At 40.4% G+C, this 24,188-nt stretch overlaps 1 long non-coding RNA gene across 2 annotated transcripts in view; it reads right to left on the minus strand.

Annotated features, from left to right (window-relative positions):
• LOC138112790 (uncharacterized) overlaps positions 1-24,188 on the minus strand; it is a 397,150-nt gene that overhangs the window by 67,101 nt on the left and 305,861 nt on the right. The window lies entirely within an intron of this gene.

A 24,188-nucleotide genomic window follows, 5' to 3' on the forward strand; every position in this document is an offset into this window, starting at 1 on the left:
CAGAGGAAAAAAAGATGGTTTTAAATTCACAAACAACATAGATCTTGAAAGTTTTGAAACTATCTGACCCCAGAACTACGTAGCTGAGAAAACTGGTAATGGTTGAGGAGCCTTTCAGTCCTGGGATAATTCCAAGCCAGCAGAGACTAAATATCCTCTGGTGGCTGTTCAACAGTCTCCGTGAAATAGGCTTGTGGCTCCTATGGACAAATGCTCTTATCACAAAAACACTGCCAGATTTGAATGGCATCCTTCTTAGCAGTCATGCCAGATGACACAGGACTCTGAAACAGAACTCGTCTTCTTGATCCTGACCTTCACAGAAGAGGGGTTAGGCTTATTATTAGGGCTGAGAATGCTTTCATTACAGCTGATAGCTGCACAGAAAAATTGTGTTGTCTTAGTTCCTTCTGTCAACACAGTATCTCTTGGACTTGATTGATCTGTTACACTAAGACCTCTAAGAAAAAAATGACTGCATGAAAGTGGAATGGCTAAAGGTTTGCAAACTTCTGGCAGACTACAGGTCTACTATGGAGTATCTAAGCTTTATTTCCAACATATTTATTTCCATATTTATTTCCAAAACATATTAACCTGGGATGAAGCAATAAACAAAATTAATCAAAGCCTGATGCTCTGAATTGTAACAAGAAGACACACTCCTGTTGGACACAGAAAACAAAGGCAGATGCTCCCCAAATGTTCAAAGCTACATATCAGTCCTGTCTCCCATTCCCTTTGCCAAGCTGAAAAAATTGGGGTAGTCAGGCCAGACAGTGCTCTCCAGAAGATTGTTACCAGGGGATCAGGAGCACAGTGGAAAACGACCACGGGATCCATGTGGTGTATTCCAGCACTTAAGACATGGCCTTCAACTTCTGTTTCCTGTCTAGTTACAGGGAGAGATTAGCTGTATCACTCCTCAAAGCACTTAAAAAACTCAGAGAAATATAAACGTGAGTTGCAAGAGTGAAGGAAGAGAGAGGAGCTGTCACAGGAGAGTGAGAGGGAAGGCAGGCAGCAAATCTGTTCAGAGTTGTAGCTACTATTTGTGGGAATTATGGTCCTGGTAGAGGGGAGTGTGAGAGAAAGCATGTGTACAAATCTAGTGGTTGGTTTGCAAGGGAAGTGGAGACAATCATACAGCAAAGAGCAGAGACAATCATAAAAACTGCAGGGCAGGAACCAAGATGCTTATAGCATCCTTTGGACAGGCTACCCTGAGTGGCCCTTTCAACAGCAAATTTCTCTTTAAAGGAGCTGACTGCTCACACACGTAAGGAAGATTTGCATGAGACAGAAGACAAGATGGATTCTGCCCAAACTGAAAAGCTGAAATGAAATAAAACAAAAGGAAGGGCAAGAACAAGCTGGTGGAGAGAAGGTCACTATCTTGCTTTCAGGAATCTATTATTCTAATGAACTGTAACAGGGAAGTTCTCTTGGTGGAGAAAATCTTCTTTCCTAAGCATGTATCCCTTATCTTCCTTTTACATTTCTCCTGAAGACTGAACCATGGAACTCTATGGACTTATCTATAGTAGATGATAGTGAAGGATTGTCAGGGGCTGGGTAGTTGGGTAGTATTTCTTTCAGAATTTTGGGCAGATGGGACAGTGAGCTGCAAACCAGGGAAGAACCTGAGACAAGAGGTCTGAGCCAAAGAATGTGCCTTGGTGTCCCAGAGTTTAAAAAAAAAAAAAAAAAATAGTGGGAGGCATCCAGTATGGGAAAAAAAACCCAAAACACAGAATGGAAAATTTTAGGCTGAGGTTAGAGTTTGGCTCTGTTATAAGCAACATAAAACAAGGTCTCTTAAGGGAAAGCATCAAGCAATTTTGACAACATGGATGCCAAAGAATTCTACAAATTATGGCCTGAGATTCCGGATGTGCTGAGTAATGACTTACACCAATATTACCATAAAATTTGCTCTAAGAAGTGAACAAGATTGTCTTCCCTAATTAAAACTGTAGGGTAATTTTAGACAGGCACAATATACTAGAAGCTGCAAACTAGAATCCAGCAAAATCACCAGAACTGAAACACATTGCTTTTTTAAATGACTGCAGTCGGTCTGGACACTTGATTAGCAGTTTTGTTCAAAAGAAAATATATGAAAACAAAACCTTCCCTGTAAAGTACTGGAAAAACAAGATGTGTCTGAGGAACCTATGATTCATTCCAGGTTAGATAACTTCAGAACACGTATGCGGGAGAGAAATGGGCCAAATCCTGTTCTCACTGCCCTGTGCAATCATGCTGACTTAATTGAAACCATGAGCAGAACCTGAACCATTAAAATGCTGGGGTGAAATTTTTTATCATACGGCTCTGTTGGTCACTAGAGACATTTAACCTAATTACATTAGAGTAACACACTAGATTTCCTCAAGATACAGTATTATATAACGACATAAGAAAATGAAGTTGAAGAAAGCTGACTGTTTTCCCCAGGTCTCTATGTTATAAACAGAATAGTTACATGTCTCTATGTCGCTTGTTTTCAGCCCAGTATGGCTCTGTTTGTTGGGATGGACAAATGGAATCCACTGACCTTTTTTTATATTGAATTCCTAGTGTTAATTAATCAATATTACTTGGAAGATGTGGCCACTGAACAGAATAACCAAGGGTTAATCTTAAATCTGTCCTTGCTTCATTGTGTGCAGATTCTGTTCCCCTTCTCTTTCTTTGCTACATGAATAAATTCCATTTAACTCACAAAGACTATGAGACAAGCAAGGTCTAAATGTTAAGGCTGTTTAGGAATCTAGTTCCCCCTGAGTTTAATGAGAATAAGGTTCATAAACACTGAAGAATTGCTATTTACCGGGAGTTAAGATGGTGAAAACCAGTGGTATGAGTTACATTATATAAGATGATCACAGATTTATGAGGCTAACTACAATTTTCAAAAGTGACTGAGGTGTTCATGTTGAAGTCCATTGGAAGTCAGTAAAATTTTGGCTGCAAACCATGCTGAAATATATTACCTTTGTTAGCTTAAGGATTGCTTACTTTCAACAAAACTAACATCTTAGGTGCCAAAGTCATTTTTGCAATTGGCATTCAGTTGCTTCTTACACTTTATTCACTAAATGGCTTGAGTTAACCTGCTTCAAGGGCCTTCTTAGAAGTAAATTGGGACAGCAATTCTGCTCCACTTCTGCAAAGTGATTTAGGATCTCTCTGATGTAATGCACTACGCCAAGGTGAGCAAAGTTAGTCCTTTAGCCCCAGACTGGGAAGAAGCAGGCTTGAAGGACTGACAACAAATTAAGATAATCCTAAAATGACTGTTCTTGCCTCAAAGCATTTTCACCCTTTACTGATATGGAACCAGTGAGGGGCACAGCTTTATCATATGTAATATACTCAGTGAATTGGATCTAAGATGCAATCTTGTCTCTCCTCCCATTCTCGGTGCACTACACCTGCTCAGTATCAAAACTAAAATTTACTCCCAGTGGAAGATAAAGAAAATCATTTACTAGAGAATTCCTCAGTTCAAAGGGGGCCAAATGGAGCCAGTGTCACGCTGGGGGGAAAGAGCAGACTCAGCTGAAATTCAGTGGAGCCCTTTAAATGATCTGAGGGGGCAAAGAGGCTGCACTGCATCTCTCACACAGCAGAGACAGATTACAGCAGAATTAAATTGAGGATTTCAGTGGATATAATTGTTGTTTTTATATATTAATGAATAACAATAATACATGATTCTAAACTGAATACCAGGTTTGACATTTAATCTGAGTGCTTATACCATCCATAAATGTTCATAAACGTCACAAGACCCCTACCCTTTGATTGAATTACAATCTAGTATGCAATTTAGGAAACACGGATTAATCTACATAGATTTATATTTCTGCAGGTTACAGTTATTTGTTGATTTATACCCTTTCCCCCTAAGTGTCCTTTCCATCGAGAATCCAGGAACATACATGCAAATCTTTAATAGGAGAGCAGCTCAAAATCCAGTGACTAGCAGCAGATGGAAGCTTGGTTCAGGGAAATCTATACTAATTATCATCTGCTTTTTGAAGTCACCTCTGCTAATGGCCAGCAAAATCTTAGTCCCTGTGATATCTTCTATTACCTTCACATCACTTGTTACTACAGCCAGCAATCACCTAACATGTTTCTTGGCAATGCTGTGCAATTAAATCGCCTTTCAATCAGCTTGCTGAGGAATCCAGGGATGGAAACTGCTTTAATATTAGGAGTTAATTAAAAAAATGCAGAGGAAGGCAGTCAAATGTTATGTTAGCATACCAGAAATATGACAACACCTTAGCCACAGATGTCACACACAAGGTAAGGAGCCACACCAGGAAAAGCAACGTGGCAATGTAGAGAGGAAAATTACCTTCAAGTTCTCCCCCTTTTTTTTTTCCTGTGGTCATGCTACTTGAAGTGACCACCTCCTTTAGCAGTCAAAATATCTGGAATTTCAGTGACCTGTGCTCCACTGCACAATGGTGTTTGCTTGGGGACTGATAATGACACCAGCTCAAGCACTGTGTCACAGCACACAAATGGTCCAAAAGGCCCATCAGAGAAAAAGCAGTTCAGCAGATCTTGACCCACAGAGAGGCCCAATCCTGCTCCTTTTGAAAGTGAGCAAGTCTTTGCAAAGGGCTAACAGGGCACATTCCTTTTCTTCCTCTGCATCTTCACCTCTGTGTGCCTAGCAGAAGAAGAAGCTCCATAGTCCAGCCCTTGTCCTCGTGGACTCAACTCATTCATACAAGACTGAGGAGAAGGGCTGGCTACTCTGTTGAGTAAGACAGGAAATGAACATCACTCAGTTGAGCTAGTGCTTGGAAAGGGATGAACTGAGGAGATGGTTTTACAACTGACAGCTTATTGCAGGGAGGGAGAAAGCTCACATGGGAGAGGACACTGCAAATACAGCTCGAGAGCCAGTTATATGGCCATATATAAACCCTTAGTCTGCAATACTGGACAACCAAAATAAAATGATCTTTAGGAAATGACAAGGTGTTTTTCTATGTACATTAGAATTAACATATGTCTGTATACATTGGCACACACATATATTTTCGTCATACCATGAAAGAATTTGAAAAGAAATCTACTCAACTACAGGTGCACATGCTCTTTTTAACGAAATAAACAGCCAAATGGTGGTTCTGTAAAGAATTCAGTGATGACACGACAACAATTTTGAATCAAAATTAATTGATAATATTTCTATCACTCATTTTCCAAAGACAAGGTTTGTTTAGAAGCTGTAGTCCACCAAAGACAATAGAAACAGTAACTGTTTCCTCTCTCAAATTTGAAGACAGAATGCCTTGCTGTTTACCTTAACACATACTGTAAAGGAATTATGACACAGCTCAAGCTTATATTTTCTTTCACTAGTGTATTTAATGTCACTAGTGTACTTAATATCATTGTTAAATTTGGGCTGCAAAGTGTAGTAAAAGGAGACTTTTAAGGTTTTTTTTTGGTAACTAAGAATGGTTAAAATTTTAGCCTTGTCTTTTTCACATCGAGAAATATGTACTGGAAAAAGTAGACTTCGAATGTGCATTACACATGCACACACACAAAAATTCTTTTAAAAACCAGAAAACTTCATGGACCCACAACTAGAAAATACAAAAGAAAAATCTTGCTGGAATAGATTTTTCAGCACACACTGCTTGCCAGGAAGGCTGGGTAATATTATGTTTTGATAAGACAAATTAATCCAATCCAAATTTGGACTTTCATGTATATGTAAGCTAATTCAAAAAGACATCAAGCTGACTCATTCCACAGGTAACTCAGCCCAAAATAAGTCCTAACAGCTGTTCCCAGTGAAAACACTGAGACAGATGAAACAAGAACAGTAATCTCTTGCATTTGCAAACTGAACTCTAATTACCATCCATTGGAGGTCTCTTGCTCCCAAGAAGAACTTCAGTCAAGAAAAGTCTCTATACAAAGCACCTCTGAGCAAAACATCTTTAAAAGAAGAGCAGGAGAGTTCTCTGGAAGCAAGAGCACATTACAGCTTCAGCAGCAGTTGCTTTAAGGGGCTCAGGGTGAGGGCAACACTTGCAAAATGTGAGAAAGAGGAAAGGTTAAATAAATTCTTGTATTGTAATGTAAATGTAGCACTTTGACCATGCATCTTGACTTAAAAGATGGCCTGGAACAGTACTACTTTTATCTTTCTGTAACTCTAACCACTGACTACATCTTTGAGGGATTTGTTACTATAAGTGAAACCAGGGCATTTTGCTGGCAGGTGCTTGGCCAGCGCAGCCTCACACAGCTCATCCCACTGGCAGAAGGAGGCTGCTCAGCACCACCTCCCAAAGCCACAGCACTGCCCTGTTCCTGCTGCCCACCACCACCCTGGAATGCTGCACGGACAAGGAGGTAACTGCTAGGGGACTAATTCTGGGAAACAGAATACCTGGGAAGGGGTGGCCACTGCCAAAATAACTCACAGCACCCACTTCTGACTGCCCAAGGGGCTTGTGCTGTAGGCCAGCTTCACTGCTCTGGTGGCAGCTGCTGCTTGCTCCCATCTGTAATCTTTCCAAGGCTCCTGATGCCCTTCTCCCTCATTGTCGGGCTGTGTGTGCTCCCAGCAAGAGACTGTGAAGGAGCAAAAATGGCACTGGAAAAATGTTGGTTGCATTGAGACTGAGTTGTTCCCACCCAGCATACAGCCTGCTCCCTGTTCACTCTTGGAATGGAGAGAAAAGAGAAGTCAGCTGTTGACCAGATGAGTCGTCTTGGTGGTCCAGAAGCAATCTGGGCATTTCCATTTTATAAAATATGTTGTGTTGGTTACTCTTGGCACTTAGAACTCAGCTTTGAAACCTTAAATAGAAGAAAACAGAAAACATATCTACCTATATAAAAGGATATATACCTAAAGGTTCTGGCTGCCTTTCAGGATCAGAGCTTAAAAATTACATCTTGGCTCTGCTTACACTTGTAGGTGAATTTTCTGTTCTGAGGGAGTGTGGTTGAAGTGGCAGCTCACAAGTTGGATCTGTTGTCTTACACTGTAGCCACATCAAGTCATGCTCTCCTTATTTCAAGGTGGAAAAGCAATGAAGCATCTTTGCTTCCCTGCTTGGAGGTTTGCAGTCCTAGTGCGTGGTCCATGTTCCCTACACCCTCTCAAGTACTTGTCCTGAACTCTGCTGTTCCAAAACTGGACTGCACAGCATGAGAAAATACAATCAAATAATACTGAATTATTTAGGCAGATGACACTTGAGTAACCAAAATGTTAAACTGAGAAAGTAAGGTACTAAGAACTAAATGCATCTTTATTAATAATAGCAATTAGTGAATTTACTATTAATAAGGAGATAATTGCTATAAAATCTAGTGATACATACAAATAGGCTACTAATGTGAGGAAGTGACCCTGAAAAAGTTACTGGTTGGGAGCTTTCTATTGCTAATTGTTATTTGCTTTCTGGGTATTAATGTTCCTCCATCATTATCTGATAAATCTAGTGGTGTTGTGATCACTTCTCTAAATGGTGTCCTTGGATCATGTGTGGTCCCAAGAGCCATGACACTCCACTGTACGTAATTTATTTCCACAGCAAGACGTGCTGACTCTCCATAATATTTCTTTCATTTTAACATCTGACCAACATTCAATTTGGGACATAAGTACTCTGATATATCATTTTCCCCTGATGGCACTGCAGAGCAGAACTGAAGGGCACTGGCTGAGTGTACGAGTACTGCAATACCTGGAGAACAGGCTGGGCTGGAGTGGGGAACACTGCTAAGCCTGAGCTGCAAGGGGACTGGAGGGCTGTGCAGGGATGTTGGGGTCTGCTGCTGGGGGGCAGAGGGTATGAGCAGAGTTCTGGCAAACCCCAGGCTGAGGTTACACTGGACTTTAAAAATCCAGCTTGCTCTCTTTGGTGAGAGCTGCATGGTTTAGGACTTGACTATGAGGGTGTTTGTTAAATCAGGAGCAAAGTGGCAGCAAGACCATTATGGAAAAGTGTGAGCATGTCAGATCCATCACCACAATCATTTAAAGAAATGGTCAGGATGTTTTCTTGACTTCCTATCCATAAAGAAATCACAACCTGACTCTATGAAGACCTATAGGAAAATCCTAACCTGACAGATACCATAGACAAGAGCAGCAAATCCTAGAAAGACTAGAGAGCATATGGCTTGTGCTCCATCTTTTAAAATTTGTACTGCTTTGAACATGAGCTGTGTTCTTGTGAGAGTACACAACACTTGGAACAAGACGAAAAGCATACAGAAGGATTTCACTTGCCTTTAAACCCCTGCAGACACACTGAAGTCACCGGGGTCATGCAACTGTATGCAGTGTTAAGCCCTCGTCATCTACAAAGACAGGTTAAGTATGTGTTTCTTCTGAGTTTTCCAGAAGGAGAACCAACTGTTTTTCTCCTACAAGGCCATATTGGAATATATCTTTCACCTGTTTCTTCTCACTTTATGCCTATTAAAATAAACCAAAACTACCTTATAAAGCTCCACTAAAATGGCTTCTGGGAACAATACTCTCCATTTCGTATTTGGTACGAGAACAGCATATTTTGTAGGACGCTGTTACTTCTGTGATGCGTGCCCTGAAAACTGAGTTTCAGGGTGACTAAACTTTACATTGCTCTTTTATATGGGAATGAGAGGCTAAAGTGTCAAGAATGCAGTCTCCTACCAATGAATTTGATCCCTCTTATCACCAAACATGATGTTGTTTTATAGGAACCTGTTCCTAAGTTTTACTGCCAATATATCCAAACCGCCTTCCCTCTTGAATCCTTGTTACATCAGTTTAACTTTGATATGCCTCCCTCCCTCACCCTCACCACCAAGGTGATACTGCAGGAAGAGAGTTTAAGTTGTGCAACAGCACAGTAGCTTAGATGGCATTTTTCACCAGCTCTTCTATCTTAACTGAAGTATTCATTTGATAATATAGATAGAGGATGAGACAGCGTAGTCGGCTGAATCAAATCATTGCAAGATGTAATTGAAGGAAAAAGGCAAAAGAAGTCATACTGTAAGTACCTAGCACCTTCTCTAGTAGGACTTAGCTTAGAAGTGACAGTCTTGTTCCAGTCTTGAACTTCCTCTTCTGAGCAACCAAAACATCTCAGGCTATCTCAACCTGGTAATTTCCTTTGTTGACCCAGTCAGCAAGTAGAAATTATACTTATAACTGAATTGTGCACTATGTTTTGTGAAAAGCTGAATTATTCATAGGATTTTCCAAACTTCCCAGTTTTCCCTAACACAGTACAGCTTATCCATATCTATACAGCTCATCCAGAGAGCAACTAGCGTGCCTTAAAGTTGTGGAGTTCAATATACATAGTCTCAGGAGCTTTATTTGTAAAAAAAAAAAACCCAAACAAATCCCCAGCCAGCTGAACATCACCTTTAGCTTTATAGGTGTAATTCTCCTTATTCCCAATTTATGGAATGAAAAAAGGAAAGACGAGAAAGCTAAACTGATCTTGAAGCTGATCAGTACTAAGGCAGAACTATGAAATGAACTCACATCTTTTGATGCCCAGTTTAGAGCCTGTATCACATCAAATGAGAAGAAAAATCCTCACAGAAACCTGAAAAGCCACCTGCATGCTCCTTTCTGTGAAAAAAAATCCCTTTGATTGCTGAAGCCAAACCAAACAGCAGACACAAAGATTCTACAAAGTCTCTTAGTGGTGAGTCATAGTTTATGCTACTTATCAGCTTTCCTGCAAAGCTAAGTGTCCATTTCACAAAGACAAAACCAAAACCAAACAACTCCAAGAACTCATCCAAACTCAGTTTACATAGTTCACTGCATCCATTCAATTCAGAAATGTAAACCCTTCTTTAAGGGTTGGATTTGAATATAATCATTATACTATTTTCCCAGTTATCTAAAAATGCAACAACTTACAATGACCAAAAAGAAGTGAGGTGGTTTAAGATGCAGCACAATGAACTGGCTTTAAAGTCTAAGAACATGTCACTTCTTTAGATGGACCCTGTCTCATAAGTGACTGCAGAGTTATACTCAGGGTTAGTTTGGGAGACTGTTGGTGGGGGAGGAAAGACTCAGATCCAATGGATACTGTACAGCATGAAAGCAATGCTACCTTTATTTTGCAACCCATTGTTTTCATACGAACATGAATCAGAGAGATAAACTATGCCAATTTCTTCATAGCTGACTTGTTACAGGATATTGTTTGAGTCTTCACTAATGACTCCTTGAGGTTGGGTATTACTGTGATTAGGAGCTGGGAGGATAGAGGTCTGAGACCTTTCAAAGGAAATATTTTGTTCAGAACTGTTACAAGAAAATAAAGTCAGCATTACAGTAACTTTAACAACCCAACCAGGATAATGGTCTGCTCATGTAGACAGTGCTTTTGCTATTTTAAATGAGGGAGATAAAGTTCATGTAAGATGGGAAGCTGAGATATCCAGCTATTCAGTCTGGGCGGTCAGAAAGCTGTCAGCTTGAGAAATATGAGTATCTGTGGAAATGGACTGGACAAGGAAGGAAGGCGAAGTTATTAGAAGCTGCAAAAAAAAAAAAAAACAACCCCAAAAACGAAAAACCAAACCAAACCAAAATCCAAAAAAAATCCCCAAAACCGAAAAAAACCCCCAACAAAACAACAAACCCCACGAAGAAAACCCCACTTTAAAATTTACTTTCTGTTTGTGGCACAGATAAATGAATTAATGAATCTGAGATGCTTCAATACCCTTGGAAGCCTACTGAGATAGATTTTGGTTTTATGCTAAAGCAGGCTGTAGGCAATGCTATTCTGCACTGACAATTATCCCAGAAAGTCTGGTGGCTGTGCTCATCACCGAGGTTGGCATGAAAAGTTCTACTGGCTTTACTGAGAGCGAAATGCAGAAGCAGCTCTACATCATGTTCATTTGTAGCAAAGGCAGATAAAAAGCATTCCCTGAAGACAAACACAGGTTTTGTGGGATCTGACTCCCCTCCAGGCTCCTATCTGCTTTAGCCACAAAATCTTAGTTTCCTTATTGCCAAAAACTGACATTAAAATAACTCACTTCCTTAGAAAGCACGATGTGAGAGAATGCATTTTAAAACAAAGCATCCTTTTCTTTCATTATCAGCTCCAGCTTTAATCACCAGCATCTAGCACTTGCCAGTATGGCAGGATCAGAACCAGCAGTGTTTGCCCAGACCCCTTTAAAACCTCCAATAGTGCGAGGTATCTGGCAGAGGTACCACCAGACTGTGGTGGATCTTCATTGGAGGATTTCAAGTAAACCATGTATTTGAGAAAAACTAGAGAGTTTCCTTATTCAAAGCACTCAACTATTTCCATTTCAGTGCAAGTGGGATGGTAAAAAACACTGAGAAATGTCTTATGCGTGTAGAGCTTTTTAATGCACTCATATCAACAGACCAACCTACACACTTTAAGAACTAAGACCATGTCTCTATCCTAAAAGAGCCTTGAAGAAAAGTTAAGGACTAGACCACAGAGAAGACTCATTTACTAAGAGAGCTATACAGAAAGTGTCTGTGTTCCCTCAAAATACATTTTCCTGGGGACAGGTCAGTGATAAGACATAATATGTAACCTGAGAGATGATCACTGTTTTCTGGCTTCAAAGAAGGGAAAACCATGTGAGCAAACAACCTCCCCCACGTGCACCACACAAAAATGATCACTGGGAAGAGTTTAATGGAATCAGCTTGTCAAAATGATGAAGCTGAAAAAGCTTTTACAGATTATGTCCATGACAAAAACTTTAGCATAATGTATATAGTGCAGAGTGGTTTTTGTCATGGCAAAAAGGAAGGAATATCATTAATTTAGACACTAAGTGTAAGGTTCTGCTGAAAATCTCCATGGGATAAATTGCAGAAATACAGCCTTGACCAGACAAATGGAGCCAGGCAAGTCCCAGGTCTTGTTAGAAGTTATCGAAAGTGCCATTGAGATTTAAAGTCTGTCATCTCCGGTAGATGATAAGAAAAGGGTTGGGCTGTTTTCTTCAGATCTACAAGCATCTGGCTACAGTCTTGCTGGGGCATATACATGATTGGAATCGAAAATGAGCTCTTTTAAAAGTGCTTCTTAAAGGGACCCTATTCATACACGGTACTTTCTCCCCAAATCTTTTATGGGAAAAAAGCTCATTACGGTCACACAGACAAATGCTGTATAATCTTTCACCCTGTCCACTAGCAACGTGTTCAATCCAATTTACAGCACTTCCCGCTATTCTACTTCTGGACTCCCCACACAGCTCTCCTAAATGCATACCCATCCTGACCCACTGCTCCCCACCTGCTGCTCTTTCAATTTCAGGCTTCCCTGGAGCACTGACTGCCATTTATGCCTAATAGCAAGGTGGAGCAACTTGATTATACAACTCTGAAAAGTGAAATTTCTGAGCCATTTTTAGACATAGAAACACCATAATTAAGACACATATTACTGTATGTTGGAATGCTCTGAGACAGGGATGAGAATGGCCTTCACTTCAGGAAATGTCATTTTGTACCCATGACAATATATATTCATCTGAAAAACAAAACTTTCTGATTGAAGTTCCTTTAAACTCCTTCTCAGCTTGCTGACAGATCTATCCTTTCTCTTTACATCCATGTCAGCTCTAAGGGAAGTAAGGGCTGGCAATTAGTAGAGAGAAGTTTTCAAGGATTCATTTACCGGCCAAATTCATACACTTATCTGCCTTTGGAAGGTCCACCAGTAGATTCAATTTTTTTTCCAATAAAGCCTATTTTTTTCATCTACCTTGGGCAATGCTGCTCACTAAAAAACTACAATCTGCTTCAAGTACTTGACATTTGTAGCAGGGGTACATAGATGGCATCAAGCAGTGCAATAGACCACGTCACACAACTGACATACAGCATTGTTTTTGCATCCTGACAGCATTAATGTTAAACCTCGAGCCTTCAAACCATGTACTCAAACCCATGCTTAAATTCAAATGTGTGAATGCAATGGGATTCAAGAACATAATTAAAATTCAACCTTTACTTCAGGATCCATTAAACAGAAATGGACTTATATACGTGTTTAAATGGTCTGCTTTGTAAAGACAGCTGAAGTAAGAATTGGGAAGAAGAGATGAAGACACCAATGTGAATTGGCTACACTCAGAATTAGAGGGGAAAAAAATGCTACTGTGAAATTATAAAAGATGGTGACTTCTTTTAGAAGACTAAAAGCATTTTTGATGCGTTTCGAGATTTCCTGATACTCTATAGCTTCCTGGTTAGGGATGCAGTTTGATTTTCTCTCACTATTTTTCCTTAAGCTACTCCATCACCACTTGGAGAAGATCAAGCCAACTCCTGGGCTGATTCCTTTACCTGCACAAGAGAGGTGAGAAGCATGTGCAAAAAGCCATCTCTCACAGTACTTATCACTTACAGGGCGAGCTGATAGTTCCCTACCTGAAAGTGTACGAACACGTGATTTTTCAAGCCTGCCTGCTTGAATGTTTGAGCAAAGCAAACACGCAAAGGGTGTGACTGCAGCCGGAGCAAACTCATTTAGAAAAGTAAGCGAATACTCCTGGACTTTTTGCCTGTGCGTGCATTAATGTCCACACAGTTGCTCTTTTATTAGGTGTAAGTGGCCTTTCTGGTTGACACTGAGAAACAGAGCATCAGTCTCATCCCAAGGATACATGCACATCTGCCAGCTTCCCTCATCTGTCAATGCAAACATGCACAGGGTAGGAGCAGGGGTGAATCAGAAGGACTGAATGGGACTGACAATAAGGCTTGCATCAAAGGTAGTATTTCCCCGTCTCTCTGAAATGCAGACATTTTACAAGCCTTTCTCCCTGAAGGAATTAGGATTAGACTTCAAAGCCGCAGAACAAAACAGAGTCATACAGGCACACAATTATTGGACTAAGTCCATGGACAATGATACCAAGGGGTTTAACGTTCATGAGATCTTTTCAGGCTGTTGTAGTATCCTTTCTGTTCTGAGAGCTCTCTTGCCAGAGAAAGCCTCCAAGCCCTCTGGTAGCCGCTGTATTCACTGGCATGACAGCACCATGTGTCCCCAGCCTCACCGGTGGTATCGTATTCCCACTAGAAAGATTCAGTACACATCTTTCATGTTTCTTAATAAAGGAAAGGATTACAAGGTACTAAGAGTATCAGACTTAACCCCACCAGTTCCTCTTTCACCCCAATTCTCTTCCAAGCTACTTATTACATCAATTCTAAATTAATTTATCTTAGGTAAACAGCACAAAAATATTATAAACAGATTCAACTCTTCTTCAACTTGCAACACATTTTTTTTTCTTTTACATTCTTTACAAATAGAAGTGGAAAAAAATAATATATGTACATAACGGCAAATGTTCTCTCACTATTTTTCTTTTTTTCTGTTTTTTAAACTGTTTTTATCTTATATAAACAGTGGTGATGGAACTATAAACACCATTATTCCACCTCCATGTTAATACTCTTATTATCTTGCATAAACAGAAGTGAACGAATATGTACATGACACCAATCAATCCTTAGGAAAAAAAAAAAAGAGAGAAGTTTTTATCTTTTATAAACAGCGGAGGAAGAACTTAATGAATTCAAAATGTAGTTTTCCTGTTTATATTATTATGATCCGAAAGTAGAAACCAAATGATGTATATTCAACATCGTGCAAGCAGCCAGTTATGAAATACTTTCTGCTGACTTCAAGAGTAAACGCAGCGCCAGTGAAATCTGCAGGTCTGAGGGGTTTGAAAACTGGTGGTCTGCCTTGAACCACAGAGCAGGGAATGTGTTGTCTTCTCCTATGATACTTTTCCAAAGTTCTTCAGCCCCTTCCTTGAAGGGCCACCCAAGATAAAACACAATAGCTCAATCTCTATGATGAACCCTTAGTACTTGGTCTTTCTGGTGAGATTGCCAGATATAGGGAGGTAATTAATACAGATGGGTTTTGTGTAATGTGGACACCTGCCACTAGAAACTGGGCTCAAACCCCTAAGTCATTTCACAGAGGCCACCCAACAGCTGTTCGACAGTAATGACTTTGGGGCATGATTGACCTAGGTCAGATTTAAACATGTAACTTCAAGCTGATAGGCTCCATATGTCAGTACTAATCTCTACAACCACCCACGCTTTCTGCTTTCTTATTTTTGTGTGTGCTTTTTTCTGGCTGATCTTCTAAAGCCCATCTCTCCGAGCCTGAAAGATTCTTCCCCCTACCTCATACATCAGCCTTAACCAGGATGAAGCGTAGCTGCAATTTTTTCCCCTTTACCATAGTTTTCTATAGTGGATCCTCCCTTCCTTTGCTTTAGTCATGCAGAGTCCACCTCTTTCTCATCCTAAACTGTCAGCAGTGGCAGCTGGGTTTCCCACAATGGGTGAGTAGAGGAGATTCTTTTTTTCCAGGGCCTGTCCATTTTCAAAAAAGGGGCTGCTCTCCAGGTTGATGATGCTCTTCTCTGCTGTTATCCTTTGCAAAAGCAAGATGCATTTTGTTTCAGCCAGTCTAGGCATAAACACAAGCTGGGGTCTCCTACATAGCTGGGTGCAACTGGCAGACCAGGTGGTCAGCCTTGCATTTCCTTCAAAAGCATTTATTCTGAAGTTCCAAGACTTTACACAACTTTAACTTGTATCCTGCTTTCCCATCCCTAGAAAAGTTGGGATCTGTGCACATGAAGGGAAGATCACTTAAAAAATTAGGACCAATTCCATTGTACAGCTTTTAACAGGATGCATGGTTTGAACCACCTGCTAAAGGGCAAAAGTTTCTTCTACGGGTTACTGTATGTACTAAGAAGACCACAAAGGAAAACGTCTGCAAAAAAATTCAGAAAATTTGAGATATTTGGGCCAATGAGGGACTGCAGATCCCCCCTGTTCTAGGAATTAGAAGAAAGAGTTTTGCTTGGCAGCAATCTGCTTTGCTGCACTTCAGACTGTGAAAAAACTTCCCTTAAAATTATAATTGCTCAGATAATCATGATGCACTGATAGTGAACATAGAAACAGTGTTGTCCCGACTTGCTTCCCTCCTTTGTTTTCCATGTATTCCACTTATTTTCTATATTTGTACATACTCTGAGACCCAGTTAGTGACCCTTCTGCTTGTTATTAGAGAAGATCCCTGAGATCCACAGCTCTGGTCAGCAGGATCTGTCTGAATTTTCCCTCCTCACAGGCATGTTAAGTCTACATTTTGCAGCCTCTATCTATAAAGGCTTTTTCAAGCACCAAATTAAACACACAGGGAGAAGTGAGGCCTTTCAGAGGAGGGTAGCCAGAAATAGAAGGAAAAAAACATATTTCACCATTTGTTTTGAAAACACCAAAAATGATTAAAACATATTATAAATGAAACCAAACTAAGAAAAAAAATATCTTACCATATGAACAAATTCCCTGCCAAGTTCCATTTTTAAATCAAAGCCATTTTAGGCTCATATGTCGAAGAAGAGAGTCTTAAACTAACAAACTTATGTAATGGATTTTAAAAATCTGCACAGACGTGCTTAACTGAAATTGCCAAATCTGTTCGGACTACATGAGGAGCGAGGAGGAGGAAAGAGAAGGACGTAAAAAGGTTTGGGATTCATCTGTGCAACTGCCCCCAAGTTGAGACTCCCTTTGAAGTTGGCTCCAGCTTTCAAGGAGCCAAGAATGATGACTCACTCTAATTTAGTTTCTCCCCCTGCCCCCTTTCAGTAGACCTCAAAATCTGGGACAAATACTAACAGGCTTCCTTACCCATAGTAAAAATTATGAACTTACATGTAGATAGCAAAGGGAGAGAAAAGGGAAAGAGGTGAGTGAGTGAGAAGTAAAATACAAATCCACAAAGACTTTCAAACAAGAAGTAACAAAGGTTAGGGAGCTTTTGGGGTGGGCAGAAAAACGTAGACTATAAACCAGGACAGAAATGAACTGAGTGGTAAGCAAAACATTGTTAAGTAGCATGAACAGAAAAATGTGAATGACAACTAAATACTTGTATGTCTTGTATATATACAAGATATATATATATATATATAATATATAATACTTGTATATCCATCTTTGGAATAGTTCTTTTCACCTAAGAAATACCAGGTTTTGTTTTTATGAAAGGTTATCATTTCATTCTTCTAGGTAAGTATAAGAAAATATAAATGGTAAAAGAAAGTATTACTCAGCCTCTTGTGTAGCAACTGAAAAGGCAAAACTGGAGCTCTCATTCTGCCAAGCAAGGACTCCCTGCTTCAAGCACTAGACCTCTTCTTTCCCCCTGAAAACTATCCTGATACTCCAGCCCCATGCAACAACAGTCACACAACTTCTACAACCTCCTCTCTGTGAAGAATTGAGATGTGAGACCTGCCTTGTACCTGTCCCTTTGAAATTCTCCAAAGCCAAGTGGAACACCCTCTGACCTACTCAGAAGTGCACCTGCTTCTCTCTCCATGCCAAATTTTGGGTGGCCAGGAAGGCCTGCTTACCCTCTCTCGGACTACTCAAGTGACCTTCTAAGTCTTCCTAAGAGTCATTTGCATTCCTTCATCTGACATCTGCCAAGGTCAACTAATAGCAGGCCTCTTTCTTTCCCCTTCAACAGATTCCCCAACCAAATGTTGTTCCTTTAGGATTCTGGCGTTAGCAATAACAACAAAATTACATCTGCATCGGATGACTGCATAGCCTTGCTTCCCTGGCACGTTTCTGCTCTCGCTTTCCAGTGTTCAGACAAGATTGTGTCTGGATCCAAGTTTGAAAACCCCTTCAAAGTCCACAGCTCATGAGGTGGTTCAGGGGCAATGTCCTGATTTAAGTCTCTCTCTGTACTAATCTGACAAGAATGCTGTGAAGACCAAAGGGTAAAGAGTTATAATTGCTTAGTATAATCATATGAGAGCAAAGGGGGTTCTGCTGCTTTTTAAAAATTAAAAATGTGTTCAAGTTCAAGAATGCTTCTCTGTTAAATTTACACAGAAAAATAATCTCAGCTCATAATGACGAACAATGACTTAACAGGAAAAATAAATCACAGCCAGAAGGCAAGTCCCAGGATTGTGCAGTCACTAGAAGATACAAAATATATGAAAAGTTACAATAGGGCCACAATAAAATATCCGCATTTGGTGGCCTAAATCACTCTCTCTGTTAACTCCTGTACAACCCAGACATCTGCAGATGTTTCTTCCAGTCACACTTCTGCAACCACAAGGCCTAAGAAACACACTGTCAGTGATGCATTCTCTACTCCACCACCTTCCGCATGGGTGTAACCTAGGGAGAATTCACCCAAATAGGATGAGGGAGTTCAGAAATCACCTCAGGAATGTCTCATTACGATGGGATTTGCAGACTGTTTATACAGGCACATGCAACACTCTTCTTTATATTCCTTGTTTGGATTGAGGTCCCCTCATGTGAGGCACTGAAGGTCCAGGTTCCAGGGAGCCTGTCTCTCCCAATGGCAGAAAACCACTACCTTGTGCTGCCAAGTGCATGCAAAGGGCACGATGGTTTAGGTCTCATTTCCCCAAAAGAAAGTTTCTTGGAAGGTCCCAACAGTACGGGGCCACCAGCTCAGACTGAGGAAAGTCTAATCTGAGTTTAATTGTTGCTTTGTGCCCATAGCTTTAACACAGGAATTAGCAACTGATATTAAGGTTGGACTTGATGGTCTTGGAGGTCTTTCCCAACTTTAATGACCCTGTGATATGCCTTCATCATCATCCCCAAAGGGAGGAGTTGTACCAGGTGAGTCTGGCCACTGATCCTCACCAAACCTTTAAAACAGACTGGGAAAGAGGCAAGGAAACAAAATACCCATGCTAAATGAACCCATTTTCATGGTCTTCCCACAGCAGGAAACACATGCTTTGGTAAGTCATTATTTACTTCCCTACTTCCCTGTGCATCAGATTAATCAGTCCTGGGATTTGTTTAATACCAAAAGAAGATGGACATTTGAGCTATACTATACAGCAAAATATCAGAGACTGACATATAAGAGACTGAAATATGCCTTCATTTACACTCCCAGTTGTATAGCTGTATGAAACCTTCTAGGCTGTGCAGGTAGAGGATGGCTTTTGTTTAAAAGGTCTAAGATGACTGATTCTAGAAGGTCCTCATGCTCTTGGTTTTACCAGCTTCCAAGAAAGTTGTGAGTGCTCAGCACCCTATCATAATGATATGGGAAGAGTCATGCATATTCAGATATTCAAAATTTTTAATTCTAGTAAAAAAAAAAAGAAATAGACACTTTTGTTTAATAAATGAAATAATAACAATAAACCAAAAGTATAACTCCCCCAGCTACAGTTCATCTTTTCTGCATGTGTAGAAGTGTCTTTCTGGGTAGAAGACCAAGGCTGTGCTAGGAAAATGAGTAATTTCCAGCTGGGGCAATGAAAAAAAAAAAAAAAATTGATCAAGGGAGTGATATTTTTTCCTTTCTCATATCAGTATTTGCTGCCAGATATGGGAAAGCTGTGACTCAAATCTGCAAATGCAACTGAAAACATGACTGCTTGCAGTGGAATGTGCAAGTACTTACAACCACCTCTTTAAACAGAAGTACAGAAGGAAGGATGGTCTCAGGGCTAGTGAGGCTTTGCAGAATTATCACAAAATTCCACCAGCCCCATGGTGAATAGCTACTTCAGAGCAGTTAGCCTACCACAGCTATCTGGCACCACTGGCCTGACAGGTCAGTGATGAGCAACAGTGGAAAGAGAAGATCTTTTAAGACCTCCATCCTGCCAACAACCTGCCGAACCCCAGACTCCCCACACTTCTGCACCCTCGAGAAAACCAAGATTATGCAAGACCTGTTTAGAACAAACTGCTAAGAAACAAGAACACCTGGGCAGTATTCTTTGAAATCAGGGTGACGCATAGTGAATCCCAGGGCAAATAAGTTTGTGTGAACACTTCCGACCAGTTGGAGGAGAACTTGGTTTTCCATAGGGCTAAAAAAGCATGCAAAAGTATAGCAGGAGACAATTAAAATGCATTGCCACACCACAGTGATGCTGTGTTCTTTTAATGGGCCCATTCCTTCAACAGATGTTTGAGCAGCGGGCTGCAACTTCTATAGCTGCACCCACAGAAAATGGACATGTGCATTGTTCAGTTTTTGGAAAGTACTCTGTGGCCTTTCAGAGTCGTGGTAAAAATGCAAGCCATACCTGATCCCAGCTCCCAGGAATAATTAAGAGCCAGTGCTAACATCTATTCCAATTCTGATTTACAGCTCTTGTCAGTATAAATACAACTGTCCTTTTCTGCCACAGGGAAGGGTGAACTGCCGTGCAAAAAAATGCAAACCAGCCTGATCTTTTACCCAGAACACTGCTGAGTAACTAATCCTTTAACCATGCCCGTTTGGGAGGGAACAACAAAGGCAACAGGCATTTTCTTCTGGGAAGTGTTGCATATTTGGACTCGGAACCTTCTTCAAACTTTAAAAATGCTGATGGAATTTCTGAGCTCTTTATTACTAAATACATACAATGAACTTCTGAAGACTTTGTTTAGACATACAATGCATTTTGCTAGGCCTATGACACTAAATGACAAAAATATCCTGTTCAACACAGTTCTTAAATAACTTATAGTCCAGTTTTGAAAATATAATTATTCAAAGGAATTCCTACAATCTTGGATACTTAGCTAAACAACTTCCTGATTTGAAGCCATAAGTACTCAGACAAAGGTGAAATGGACAGAAAACAGATGAAGAGTCTGGAGCTATCTTCAGAAAAGCTGGTTCCACCAGTAAGCTTTGCCTTGGATTTCAAGAAGCCAGCATTAAATGTGGGATTTCATTCTCTGCTTTCATATTCATTCCATTGTATGATTTAGTCATTTTTTGCCTCAGTTTTTCCGTGGCACTATGGAATACATTCAGTTGTAAAATAAACTGTTGTTTTAAAATGACAACATGTAACTGTCAAAAGAAAAAGACCTGGATCCCTACAACACAGTTCAAAAAAGGGGAGAAGACCCAAGTTCCATCAGCCCTAAGACAGTCAGTATCTGAGATAGTGAGAGCCTTAGCGTAAAGGTTCTGACTTGAGTGAGCTTTCTTGCAACTTCTGCTCATATTTCTGAGAAACAGGAATCTTTGGAAAAGGAAAACCAGACCAATATAGAAAAGAAGGGCTCTAAAGGGAGAAATCTTGTTTGCTACAGCTCTCCTGCTGACCATTGAAGTTCAAATGTTTTCAGCCAAACCTTTAAAAATACTTATACATTGTGGATGTCCTCAGGGCCTTTTGTCCTTTTTATATCTAATAGCAAGACAGATACACTGCATTAGGTACAGAACACCAGATCAGCATTCTTGCTGAGCAGATGGAGCACAGATGGAGGATGCACCTGACCTCAATGCTAGAGCAAAAAGAATTGGTTTGACTTAGAATCAGTCCCAGGCACTGGGATGTCAAATGTTGTTGCCACCCAGCTCTCCATCCACCACTGCTACAATGCTGTCTGAAATGCTCATGAAACAGATTTTGAAGTGTCATGGCTCACAGTTCAAGGTAATAAAACAAATCATAAGCAGTGACGGTTTTCTTGAAAATGTTTGGTAATAAACTGGTACAGTTCAGGGGTCGTTGCTTCAAAAGAACGTCAGATGTTTGTAGAGCTGGGATAGAGCTTGGGCAGCTTGGGCAGGTAAGTTTGCTTACCACACCAGTGCAAGCTGTCTGCACTCATGAGTCAAAATATATGGCTTTTCTACCCCCTGAAGTGACTCTCTCACCTTTTAACCCTAGTACCATAGCAGAAACTGTACAGCCAGAGAAATCTGGGCTTTCTCACCCTTCTTCCTCCTCGCCTCCCCTGCAAATGGCCCCCATACTCTGGGCTCATTCTCTTCACCTTTTTATGTACTTGTATAGTCCACACTTCCCATTTTTGCAACAATTATTTTTAAAGTACCCTTTATAAATCAGAGACATGTATGTACAGGTAGGAAATGGTGGCACAGAAAACCTAAGGCTAAGGTTTGCAATGGTATTTTGATTCCTATTTCCTAGGAATTCAAACCAACTTTATCATCCACTTCATCTGCCAAGAAGAGTGGAAGCTCAATTACCTGAATATCAGGGAAAACCACTAATAAGTATCTGGCCAGTAAAAGGTTCAGATTAGGTAGGCATTTTTCATTGGAATAAACAAGCTATAAAGGACACAACCCAACTTGGGATAAATGGAAATTAGCCTGTATCCTAAACCAAAGTAAAAATTACTGAACTTGAAGCTTTAAGCGGTGCTTGGGCTCCAATCTGCTTATTCTGAAGTGCAAGCACAGGCCTCAGTGTCATTTCCACTATCACTTTCTTGTTTTCCTCTTTCTGCACCACATACCATACGACGGAACATATCATGAAACTGAGTATCATCTGGGTGCATACAACTAGGACGACTTGAGATTTTTCCAATAGAACATATGGCCATTGGAAGATGCCGATTTATCAAAAGTGAAGCACTGAAAATACAACAATTTCAATGAAATTTTGTTTAGGGAAAAAAATTGAATGATCTGCTACAATCAAGTCAATATTGCATCTCAATATTGCACCTTCTAGAGGGTTTTTTATTCAGATGGAATTGCATAAAAGAAATTAAAAATAAAAAGAGAAGTCAGAAAAAATGTAGTAAGTTTTTAATGGACTATCAATTAATTTTTTGGAGCAAAACCAGGGGCACTTATGCCAGAAAAGGAAGAAAACACACACCAACCCTCTCTTCCCCTGAACCAACCCACAGAATCCTACAGTGCTCTGAAAACCTGAAAATGAATTCTCTCTTTTCACCTCTCGTTCTGTGCACATGCTAAAAGAAATAAAAATCAGTTCAGCTTTGTTATGCAAATGAGAGCAGGATACTTGGGAGATAGGTCTGTATTTTCTACATGCCACAGAGCTGCAACGTTTCAGACCATCTTGTGAGTGGCAAGTAGAGGAATAACAGTCAGGAAATACTGTGGCTTACAGGATCTCCTGCCTAAATGCTACACATATAAACCTAAGCACTGTCAGTCAAGGCTACTGAAATCCTAGGGCTACAGTGATTTCAGCAGTGGCATCAGTGTGTTTGTGGGCTGGGACAACAAGGTCTCTTGCAGGAGGTGGTAAATGGGCTGAGGTTGCACAGTCTCTCTGACTTTTTGCCTGACACTACCAGACTGGGTCTGCAAAAAGTGTCTGAAGTACACAACCAGAGGATGAGACTGTGCCTCCTGATGCAGATTTTGGCATGTCCCAGGCTGTGAAGTGCTGCTGTGGGTCACAGCCAGCTGGGTCTGTGCTTCCCAAAGCACCACTACTGGGCCCACGGCTCTATGCAGATTTAGCACAAGGATCAAGGTAAGTATACCAAGCATGGAAGCATGGCAGATCCCACACAGCAATATAACCTGAGGTTAAACTCCCCTAACCAACTCTCATCTCCTTCCTGATAATGTGCTAAGCCTCCAGCCTTGCATTTGTCTAAGCAGGATGGCTCTCGGAGAAGAAACATTACATTCTGCTCTGACTCCACGGGGGGCAGAACCACCATTCCCACAGCAATCAGAAAATGAGAGACAGACGAGGACATAGTTCAGGCCTGAGAAAACCTTACCCTAATTGCTGATTACTAAAGTACCATAATGTGCTAGAGAAGAAAGGATTCCTGAGAACATCAGGACAGGACATTAGCAGATTAATATTAATCTCTAGAGTTCCAGATTCATTTCCTGTCCATGCTAATGTCCTTTTGATTACTGCAGAAAACAATCACACAAAAAAGTTTAATTACAAACATGAGAAGAGACTTAAAATATTAACATTTTTGAAGCTTTCAACCAAATATGTATAATTAAATGTAAACCTAGGATAATGCAATGTTAAAGTTGAGATTTTAATTGTGCAAAGGTCATGGAGTTTAGCATCAAAGTTCATCAGTACATTTAATCATACTGGGCCAAATTCTGCTCTCAGTCATGTTGGCATAAACTTAGGGTATCTTTACTTTAGTAAGTAAAGATTGTTACATTGTCATGCTACATCAGTGTGCATAAACACTAGAACTTCCTCACAATGTATGCAACACACAAAGCATTACATGTGTACTAAAAGGCACATTGTTGACATGAGACAAAGCGTAGTTG

This window comes from Aphelocoma coerulescens, chromosome 1 (assembly GCF_041296385.1).
Source record: "Aphelocoma coerulescens isolate FSJ_1873_10779 chromosome 1, UR_Acoe_1.0, whole genome shotgun sequence".
NCBI lineage: Eukaryota > Metazoa > Chordata > Aves > Passeriformes > Corvidae > Aphelocoma > Aphelocoma coerulescens.